Consider the following 11,446-nt stretch of genomic DNA (forward strand, 5'->3'; position numbering starts at 1 on the left):
TCAGTTATGTTAGTTCTAAGACTTTTGTGATCTATAATATAGATATAAGTTTTTTGGATTAATCACATTGATAAAATTTGATGAACTTTCAAAAACAACTAATTTGATGAACATTTCAAACTAACTTAAAAGTCAGTTAGTTATATATATATATATATATATATAGAGGATTGATTTAATTTTTTATTTTTTTAATTATAATATAGAAAAATATTAAATAAATAAAGATTTAATAATAATAAAATATTAATAAACTCTTTTTTTTAAGTTTGGTGAGATTATATCTTCATCATATTCAAATTATCACTTGGATTTGGGCAGGGAATTGAACCAATTACTTCACGGCAAGAAATGCCTTAATAAAGAACCTGATCACCCAATTACTTCACATCAAGGAGTGCCTTAACAATTCACATCAAAGAATGCCTTAACAAAGAATCTCATCACCCAATTATTTCACATCAAAAAGTGCCTTAAAAGAGAACTTGATCACCATCCATCCAAAAACCTGTAAACTTATAATGGATTTGTTTTATTTTTTTTTTATAAATGCATATAAATTTTTATAAACCTAACATAATTTTCAACTATAAATATTAATAATTTCGTTATTTGTGAATTGAATTTTAAGTTCGAAATCTATTATATTATAATAATTTAAATAATAATGTTTAATAGGTGCTGACCGTAGCCATAAATTTCCCAATTATATTAAGCAGTAATAAGTTCCTGGATTTGTTTTATTTTCTTTCTTATAAATGCATATAAATTTTTATAAAATTTGAAGTTAATATAACCTGTCGTGGAGGTCAGCCAATAACAAAAGGACCAAGATGACATGGAAGCATGTTGTATGGAAAAAATGGATTAAAGTTGGCCACAAGTGTTATTGACTCATCCTAGAGGTTAAATCCTTGCATGCTTTCGGAAAAGGCCAAAGTTATGTGTAATCCTTGCATGCTTTCGGAAAAGGCCAAAGTTATGTGTAGAGGATATATGTGCCGGGGTTAAATAAAGTGAGCTAGCCCAAAGGTTTTTATAATCCTTTTTCTCATCGAGGCAGGTTATTGTGAGTGGACCGGAGGATTCAAAACCTTTTCTCCATTGGGACAGCCTAGTACGAATGGGCTCATGTGGCATTAACTGATCGCGAGGTCAAAGTGCGCTATCCAGAAGGTATAAGAAGTGGCTATTAGAATTGTAGCGGGTTTGCATGTTAAGGAGAACGAACGGGCTCACGTGTCAAGGTAGTAAGTGAACGCCCAATAAGAATTAACCAAAGTGGGGCCATGTGTAATAGATGCCATTGATGACTTGTCCCCAAATATTTCCAGCTTGGAAGATTAAAGAATTGTGCAGGTAAGGAAAAGGCTAGGTCGGGCATCTGAAGACCAAGGTTCTGTGACGGTTTTGTGGTTAAGAGGGAAGGCTTCAGGCGCTGGAAAACATTCATTGTATGTTTGGTTTATAGTGAAGGTTGAGGCCACGGTGGTTTTCTTATGGTTTGGCCGCCCATAAAAAAGGAGAAAGCTTTGGCTGCAGTGGCTATGGGGATTTATTTCCCTCAAGAAGATTGGAGGAAGCGCTTTTTTCGAACATAGACTAGGCAGTGTGGGTTCTAAGTCCACCAACTGACACCATCGGTATTGGATGGACAACAAGTGGTATCATACTAGGATTTTAGATTTGCTTGTTTCAAAACAATGACATTATTCAAATTAAATCAACAAAAGAAGGATAATAGGCGAATGATCAACGGAGAAAGCATATATACATATAGGAGCTATACGATCTAAAGAAGTCTCATGAAGGTAAAATGTTTTAATTTTTAAATTTGTATAAAAGTTGAGGATGGAAGGTCGTAGGGAAAATTTGAAGAAATTGTTAGAGTGTTTAAGGTGGTGAAGGAACATGGGAACACAACAGTGATGAAGGAAGAGCAACCAAATTAGAGGTGCAATCACTGGAGGAGGAAGAAGAGAAAGCATAGTAGTTTAGGATTGAGGACTCAGCGGATAGAAGAAATGAGGAGATGGTAGCCTTAGGAGAGCAGAGATAGCATAGCAAAAGTATGAGCTAGGAATTTGGTAGTTGCAGAGAAATGAGGAAGAAGGTAATTTTATTTTTGACAAAGAATAGAGATTTATTTATTTTGAAGGAAGAACTGAGAGGTTGTGGAACAAGGAATTTTGTTTGTCAAATGGAAATTGAAAGGTTGCAATAGTGGAGGAAGAATTAGCAGAGGGTTGAAAAATTTGAAGATAATGGTAGGAATTTGGAAGAGTTGATACACTATTAAAGAGGATTACATTGAAAATGCAAAGAATATGTGATTTTGGGAGGAGAATCTAGTTCACGGAAGAGAACCAAAAATAAATTGTTGATCAGAAGACCTCATCATAGATCTAATGATTTTGTGATAACTCTGAGGAGTTGTGATTGGATGAAGTGACAACCATACAACATGGAGCAGTGATAAGAAAGTAAAATAGAACCATCACAAAAACAAAGCCATGGGAGGAAGGAAGAAACAGTGAAATAATTCAAGTGATAATTGTATCAGAACCCAATAGCAACAAGTGAGATAGTTGAGATGAGAACAACAAAATTCTCAAGATGAGTGAGAAGATGAAGATGCAAAAAACCTAACAACTTTGAGAGATGAGGAATAGACGTGCTCTAGAAGAGGGATAAGAGATTATGTTGTAGGGAACTAGAAAATAGGGTCAACTTCCAACAAGAAAAGGTTGGGTAGAAGTTGCCAAACAACTCCATAGTGAGTGTGGGTAGAATTGTCTAGAAGAAGAAAGAAATAACCGTGAGGAGGACAAGGTATTGGCATTGAGCAATGAACTTGTTACAAAGAGGGATAGGTTTCTTGTATCTCATAGGTAAACGAGAAATTTCATAAGAAAGAGAGATGAAAATGGCTATTGATAGTGATGTGCAAGGTTCAAAGGAAAGTCACAAGGACAAAGGAAAGGATGCCAAAGAAGTTGGCATGAAAAGGAGAGAGAAGAAGAAAGCGGGAACAAAATTTCTAAGTTGAGAGTAGATTTTAACATGTTGAAACATGAGTATGCATAATGGGAAAGAAAAAGGAAACAACATTATGGCCGGCCAATGAGGAAGAAGGAGGTAAGATGGCCTTCTTTATAGGTAGAATTGAGACGAAGGAAATATAACAGGTTGGAGGAGGAACTCATAGCAGCTGAGTTGGAAATAAGTGTGTTCTTTCATGCAAAAGAAGCGAGAGATATTGAGGAAACATTTATAGATAGTCTGTAAAATGAAGAATCAGTTGAAGCCTTGAAGGAAGAAGAGATATGTGTTTTTTAATCTAACATTTGTGTGTTTTTATAGGTTTGGAAAGTGTTTCTCATTACTTTACTGATGTATTTATGCAAGCTAATGAAGAAATGAGATTTCTTAAGGACATGAGTGAGGCAGAAACATTTTGTAAGCATATGTTTAATAACTTTGAAAAGGTCAAAGTTATCAAGGAAGTTGTTATGCTAGAGGAAATTGAAGGAGCACCATCCTTGATTTATGATTTAGAGGAGGATGAGATAACATCATCTACTTCTTGGATTATGAAGCAAAAATATTATGCAAGACTAGAAGATGCAACAACATTTGAGGCAACAATTATAGAAAGGGGGTCACTTCATGAAGATATGCTCAAGGAGATTTCAATTGGAAATCTAATGCTTGTGGAAGAAGACACAAATGAAGATGAGGAGGATTGACCGGAAAGAAATTCAAGCATGGAGGACACAGGGAAAACTAAAAGTAATTTGAATTATTTGAAGAATTGAACTTCTCGGAGAAGAGGACAGAGAGCGAAAATTTGTAGATTCACTTTCCAAAAGTAGAGATACAGGAAGAAAGAATAACGTTTAGAAATGATGAAGAGAAGACTAAAAAGATGTAGACAATAGGCTGGTAAAGGGATGGACAAGCTATAATTGAAAAATAATTTTATAACTCTTGTCTAAGAAGAGGACATGCACTAGCCTGAGGAAAATTACAACAGTGAAGTTGAGTCAAAGATGGAGATTGATGAGGTAATAAAAGAAATGTGGATGTTGGGGAGAAAGACATCAAAAAGAAGGCACACCAAAAGGAGGAGGACAACCAGCAAACAATTGCAGCTGACTAAATAACTATGTATCAGTAGAGTAAAATGGTAGAAGCAACATAAAGTATGGAGACCTGGAGAATTGGAAGCAGAAAAGCAATAGTAATACAACAAGGAGGAACACCAGTTGCAAGAAAAATTTTAGGACCCAAGAGGATTTCTCATCAGCATATGGAAGCGCATGGTCAGGAGACCATGAATCTTTTTCACCTTAGGAGTCTAATGCAGGAGGATTCGACTTCCAAGTCAAAATCATATTTTGATTAGACTATGGATATTTCATTTACCAAGGGTGTTGGTTCCCTAAGTGAATGTTTTTCTCTAATTATTTAAATATTCTATGTATTTAAAAGAATTCTAGAAGAATTTGTAATTAGGAAAACAATTTTAATGAGATCTATTCGTTAGGATGGATCTTGAGAATATTTGAGTGAGTTGGAGAAATTTGAGTTTAGTTGGATTCCTTGAAAGATGTGTGTATCTAAGAATCCTAAATTAGAGGTTTAGGTGAGGAAATTGTGGATTTGAACTTAATTAGTTTAGAGTCCTTTTGCGTTTCATTATTTAAATGAATGATTGATACGGACTTATGCAGGAATGCAAAAAAATATAGAAATACCCATATGCACAAAGATGCGGAAGAAATAAAAATTCATTTCATTAATATCAAAGAACTAAAATATTCTTACATATAAAAGTAAAAATAAACTAGCTTGGGCGATGGTAGCTTATATCTGAGAATAGATATGTTACAATGAGGCTCAAAGACCTATTTATTCTTCAGAAATAATGGAAAATGCTAAACATCCAAAAATCTAACCCTAGAAGATGAAGCGCCAAAACTGTGGGCCCCGTTTAGGTAAATTGGTACATCAAATTCTCGGGGTTGTGAATTTGGCATATGATCTCCGTTTGGCTATCATAAGACCTTGTTTCGAAGATATTGAAGAGGAGGCAAAAAAAAACACATAAAATAGATTGGGACTTTTCTAGTCTCCTCGTTTTCCCTAAAAACGTCTTTAGTCCCTCAAAACGGCTCCGGAAGTTTAGGACCCGAAAAGTTGCGAAAAATAGTAAGTTGTGCTACAATTAAGGAAAATGAAAAGAAACAACTGTTGGTGTCCAAGTGGAATAGGTGGGTGGGCACTAATATCCAACTGGATTGGTCCTCCCCCCTTAGGAAGAAATAGTCCCCATTGCATTGAATGCCTCCATGAGATGGGGAAATTTCTATTGAACTTGGTCCCTGGTAAGACAATTGCCTTGGTGCAGAAGTTAGTTAGCTTTGACAACCCAATAAAGTTGGATCTTCTGCTGGCAAGTGTTCTTGATCTGTGTGTCCATGATTCAATCAGTTATGGCTTGTTCCATGCAATCTGGGTTTAACTATAATGGTGTGAGTTGTTCTGCAATGTATGATGTTTCCAGTAATGGTGGAAAGTATTGTCGAAGGTGGTACACATTGAACATTGGGTGCAGGCCAAGGAATGGTGGAATGCTGAGCTTGAAAGCATTATCACCTACAACCTTATTAATGGTGTACAACCCATATCAAAGCAAGTAAAGCTTGCAGTGGGTCCCAACGAGGAAATCCTTCTGCAAATGTAACCAAACTTGGTCGCCCACCCAGAACTTGTGTGAAACCTAATGTTGATCATGACACTACTTGTACTTAGCATTGGCTCCTTCCAATATGTCATGGACCTGCTAGTAGATGTGGTGAATGCGCTCAATGAAGTTGTTATCCCTGTCAGGTTCAAACTGTAAATGAGTTGAATATGTGTGACTAGCTGCAAATGGTATGGCCACATCAATGGGACATAGTGGCTAGAATCCCAACCCCACTTGAAAGGGGTTGTGGCTAGTTGAGCTATGGAGAACTTGGTTGTAGCAATGTTGGACATAGGGGAGGATTTCATCCCATATGCATGGATGCTTCGAGTTGTACATAAGCAGAATGTGTAGGATCATCCTATTGATGACCTTTGTTTGGCCATGAGTTTGGGGGTTGAAAATTGTGGACTTAGTGAGCTTGGTATCCAACATCGACCAGAGAATTCACTAAAATGTACTTAGGAACCTATTGTCCTGATCTGAGATAACGGACTGTGGGATCCCAAAATGTACCCACACTTGTTCAAAGAAGAGCTTACATTGGCTTCTATTTTGATACTCTTCTTATAGGTCGCCATAATGGCCATCTTGGAGAATTTGTTGATGACCACAAAAATGTAGTCATTTCCATGCTTAGTAGAAGGAAGGCCCAACATGTAATCCATGGAGATGGATTCCCAAGTTCAACTACGAGTAGGTAGATGAGTATATAAGCCTTGCTTCCTTATGGTCGGTTTGGAAATGACAGAGGCAATGTAGGATCTTATGTACTTCCCAACATCTCGTGGAAGGTTTGGCCAATAAAAATAATTTTGTATCACTACCACTATTTTATCTACCCAAAATGTCCAGTGACCCGACTGTAGTGCGCCTCCCAAATCATCTTGGCATGCTTGCTTGAAATAACACTGATGTGTCCCAAGTGGCATAACAGTGCATCTTAAAGGTGAAGATTTGGAACTCGTTTACTTTCGAGGAGTGTCTGGTATGTGCTGCTGAATTCTGGATCATTCTTATACAAATGATGCCACCCCACAATCTCGTACCCACAAGAGTCAAGCATAGTGGTCAACGACATGACTGGTGGTCGGTTGAGGAAATCTGCAACATTTTTGTTGTTTCCCTTAGTGTACTTAGTGTTCAAATGGAACTGTTCCAAGTATGTGGACCATTTTTTATCACAATCATTCTGCAACTTCCCTTATGTCTATATGAACTGCACAGGTCAATGGTCAGTGTGGATGACCATTTCCTTCCACAAAATGTAATGGTTCCATTGTTGACAGGCCTGTATAATGGAATCCATTTCTTTGTCATAGGTAGGATACTTTTGGACTGTGTCTGCATGTTTCTCACTGTGATATGCCATTGGATGCCCTTGTTGAGTAATAAATGCACCAATAGAAAACTCAGAGGCATATGTCTTGATCTCAAATGGTTGTTTCCGGTCAAGTAATGTGTGCGCTGGTGCAGAGCATAGGAGATTCTTCAAATCGGAAAAGCCTTTTGTTGGGATTTAGAACAAAAGAAATTTTCTTTTACTTCACCCTTAGTGACTTGAATTAAAGGCCAAATGATATGAGAGAATCCCAACACGAACCTGCGCTAGAAATTGGAAAGACCCAGAAAGTTTTGGAGCTCTGTTAGAGTGATTGGGGCATGCCAATTCCGAATGACTTGTATCTTGGTAGGGTCAACATGCACACACTCCTCATTAATGATGTACCCCATATATTAAACCTAGGTCATTCCAAAAGTGCATCTCTCCAAATTGGCACACAACTTGCGTTGTCACAAGGTTTGAAAGACATGTCGAATATGGTGGAGGTGCTCTTCCCAGCACTAGTTGGAGATCAAGATGTCATCTAAATACACCACCACGAATACATTGATGAAGGGTCGCAACATGTTGTCCATCAATCTAATGAAGGCTGCGGGGGAATTTTTCAACCTGAAAGGCATGACCAACCATTCGAGAAGGGCCTCCTTGGATTTGAAGGGAATCTTCAACCTATCAGAGGGTTCGACAGGCACCTTGTGATAATTGGACTTCAAGTCAATCTTGCTGAAATATTTGGTCCCCTTGAGCTGGTCTAGAAGGTCATCAATCCATGGGATTGGGTATCTATTCCAGATAGTGATCTTTTTCAATGCCCGATAGTCAATACAGAGTCTCTAGGTCCCATCCTTCTTCTGTACCAATACAACTAGGCTCCCACGGGGTGATGAGCTTGGCCTAATGTACCCTTTCTGCACTAACCCCTGAATCTGCCTCTTGATCTCATCGTTCTCTAGAATAGAGCATCAATAGATAGGTACATTGGGTAGTGGCACGCCCGACGTTAGATCAATGGAGTTCTTGACCTAACAGTGTAGAGGTACCCCTGTAAGTGAGGCACAAATGTTTGTATACTCCTCCACGACCTTGTCCATCTGCTACTATTGTGAAAAGGAGCCCTGTCTAGAAGTCATGGCCACAATCGTTTTCTTGCCCTAAGGGTGAATCATAAGGAAAATAAATTTCCTGCTCTCAGAAATTATCTTACTTCTTTGCTTTGTAATGACCAAAGAGATGGTGGTAGGTGGGGCTACCTCTGGTATCATGTACAACTTATTTCCCAAAGTAATAATCATGGAGCGAGGTCTAGACTCATATACAACATGTCTCTTCCACAAGTATGGTTGTCATAATAACACATCACAATCTTCAAGAGGAGAAACATCACACAATACCTCATTTTTGAAGGGCTTAATGTTGTAGGGAAGGTGGCACTATTGGCTGACACAGAGATGTCCTCGTTGGTGAATCCACTCGATGGTGCGCAATTGCAGATGTGCTATAGTTGGTAGGCCAAGCCGCTTCATGACCTCTGCTAAAATGAGGTTCTTTTAGCTCCCACTATTGATAATGAACTACAGTAGGGAACCGTTCACCCACATTTGTGAGTGGAAGAGGCATTTCCCCTCCTCTGTATCTTCAGGCTCAGCCTTCTCAATCTTAGTGGTGGAAATGATGGCACTGTTGGGTGTTTGTTATATTCTTTCGACAAATAGCCCTACACGCTAGGGGGCGGTAGTCCTTCATGTTCATTGCTCTGAGCGCAGCAGGGGGGTCACAGGGTGGGTGGCATCCCCCCCCCCCCCATCGGGGGGTTTGAAGGGGCCAATAGCCCCCCTCTATGGGGTGCGGGGCAGCACCCCAGGAAAAAAATATTTTTGACCCTATATTAGATGGGCAAACCTACCTATGGTTTTGTGCATGGTTTTCGCACATGGTTTTGGGCATGATGGTTTTCTTCCCATGGTATTTTGTAGATCTGGTCAAGGGAGCTACGGTTATGTTCTAATCAAGGGTTAATGGATTGGGGTTTATGGATTCTTCGGCATGTATATATGTATTGTAACATTGAAAGGAATATAATGAAAAATCAATTTGGTAGTCCTGGTTTTCAGATCTAGGGGAAAATATTTGTGTATACTTGTTTTATGTTTTATGCTCACACCATTGTCTATTTTCTATTTTTATAATTCATATGCAGGTAACTTTTGTGTTGGGTTGTGTTATATTCTTTCCACGACTAGCCCACATAGTTAACTGGGGGTTTGAGGGGTGCGGGTAACCCCACTTTATGGGGTCCGTGGCGGCGCCCCGGAAAATTTTGGTTTTGTAACCAATGTTAGGTTGGGCGGACCCACCTATGGTTTTGTGCGTGATTTTTTGCACATGCTTTTTGGACACGATGGTTTTCAGTCCATGGTGTTGGATTCTTCGGCATGTATAAATATGTATTATAACACTGCAAGGAATATAATGAAAAATAAAGCTAGTAGTCTTGGTTTTGGGATCCAGGGGAAAATCTCTGTGTATATGTGTTTTATGTGTTATGCTCTCGCATTGTTTATTTTCTATGTTTTAGAATTCATATTCAAGTAATTTCTATATGGGGTTAAAACCTACATTTGGTATCAGAGTTGTTTTGGCTTCAAGGGGTTTCCATTGTTGCTGAGGGGTTTCACTCGGGCCTGTGGTAGACCCGGTTCAGTGGGAGATCTGCAAGATCGATTCTGTTGGTGAAAGAAGATGGCAAGCAGTGGAAAGATAGAGATCGAGAAATTTAGTAGTCAAAGTTTTAAGTTGTGGAAACTCAAAATGGAGGATTTGTTGGTGGATAAAGATTAGTGGATTGTGGTAGATCCGGGTACTGAACGGGAGTGTCTGATGAAGAATGGAAGAAGTTGGATCGGAATACAAAGAACACAATAAGATTGTGTGTCTCAGATCCAGTATTGCTGAATGTATTAGGGGAAGCTATGGTGAAGGCTTTGTGGGACAAGATAGGGACTTTGTACCAATCTAAGTCTCTGGTGAATAAACTATTCCTACCAAAAAAGTTGTATAACCGGAGGATGAAATATGGAGACTTGGTGACAGAACATATGAATGCATTTAATACTATGGTAAGTCAGTTATTATCTACTGATATTAAAATTTGAGATGAAGATAAGTGCATCAGTTTGTAGTGTTCTCTACTAGATTCGTGGGATAGTCTAGTTATTGCAATAGGTAGTAATGCAACTGCCTTGAAGTTTGATGAAATAATCTCATCCCTGTTGACGGAGGAGATGAGACGGAAAAATACAGAGAGCCAGAATGATGATGCCTTGTCTGTACAAGGACGGTCCCAGAACAGAAACAAAAATAAGTCATTGAATGGGAGATCTAAATCTAGAGGGACATCTAAATCTCCAAGAAAACCTGTAAAGGTGGTGTGCTATAAATGCGGAAAGGAAGGGCACTACAAAAGGACTATAAATCTGAAGCTCCTGATAAAGGAAATGGATCTAATGATGCTCCTTCTGCAGAGGAAAAAACCACCTCAGATGAAGGTGGGGATGAATACTTGGCTTCTTCAAGTACACATGTAGATCATGAGGCATGGTTGATTGACTCAAGGGCATCCTTTCACTTCACTTCCCATAGAGAGTGGTTCTGTGAGTATGAGAAATATGATGGTGGTGATGTCTTCTTGGGGGATGACAGGAAGGCTAGAATCATTGTTCATGGAAAAGTAAAGTTGAAGTTGCAAGGTGAAAGGGTTAGAACACTTCCAGGTGTTCTACATATTCTTGCATTAGCCAGAAATGTGATTTCTGTAAGTAAGCTAGACGACGCAGGTGTAAAAATTGTGTTCGAGAAGGATACCAGCAAAATGGTTATGAGAGCACTGGTATTGATGCGGGGAGTTCGGATTGGAATTCTGTATAAGCTACAAGATAGCACTGTTATTTATGGGTGCAACAATTCTGTGGTTCTTGAAAGTGGAACAGAAAATCTAGTGGTCTCTGGAGAGAAGACCATGCTGTGGCATCAAAGGCTTGGACATATTGAAGAGAAGGGCCTTTGAATACTTCATGGTAAAGGTATGGTAGAGGGTTCAAGTAATAGCTCTCTGGATTTTGATTTCTATGAAAATTGTGTATATGGGAAGCAGAATCAGGTGAGTTTCCTCTCTAGTAGTAAGAGGGTGAAACAGATATTAGAGCTTGTGCACAGTGATGTGTTTGGACCTGTGAAGGTTCCATCACTAGGTAAGTCTGTGTATTATGTATCATTTATATATGACTTCTCAAGGAATACATGGATATATTTCATTAAGAAGAAATCTGAAGTCTTTGACAAGTTTAAAGAAT

This window comes from Pinus tabuliformis, chromosome 7, assembly GCF_031772625.1.
Source record: "Pinus tabuliformis cultivar Carrire ecotype Pingquan chromosome 7, CPIR1, whole genome shotgun sequence".
NCBI classification, from domain to species: domain Eukaryota; kingdom Viridiplantae; phylum Streptophyta; class Pinopsida; order Pinales; family Pinaceae; genus Pinus; species Pinus tabuliformis.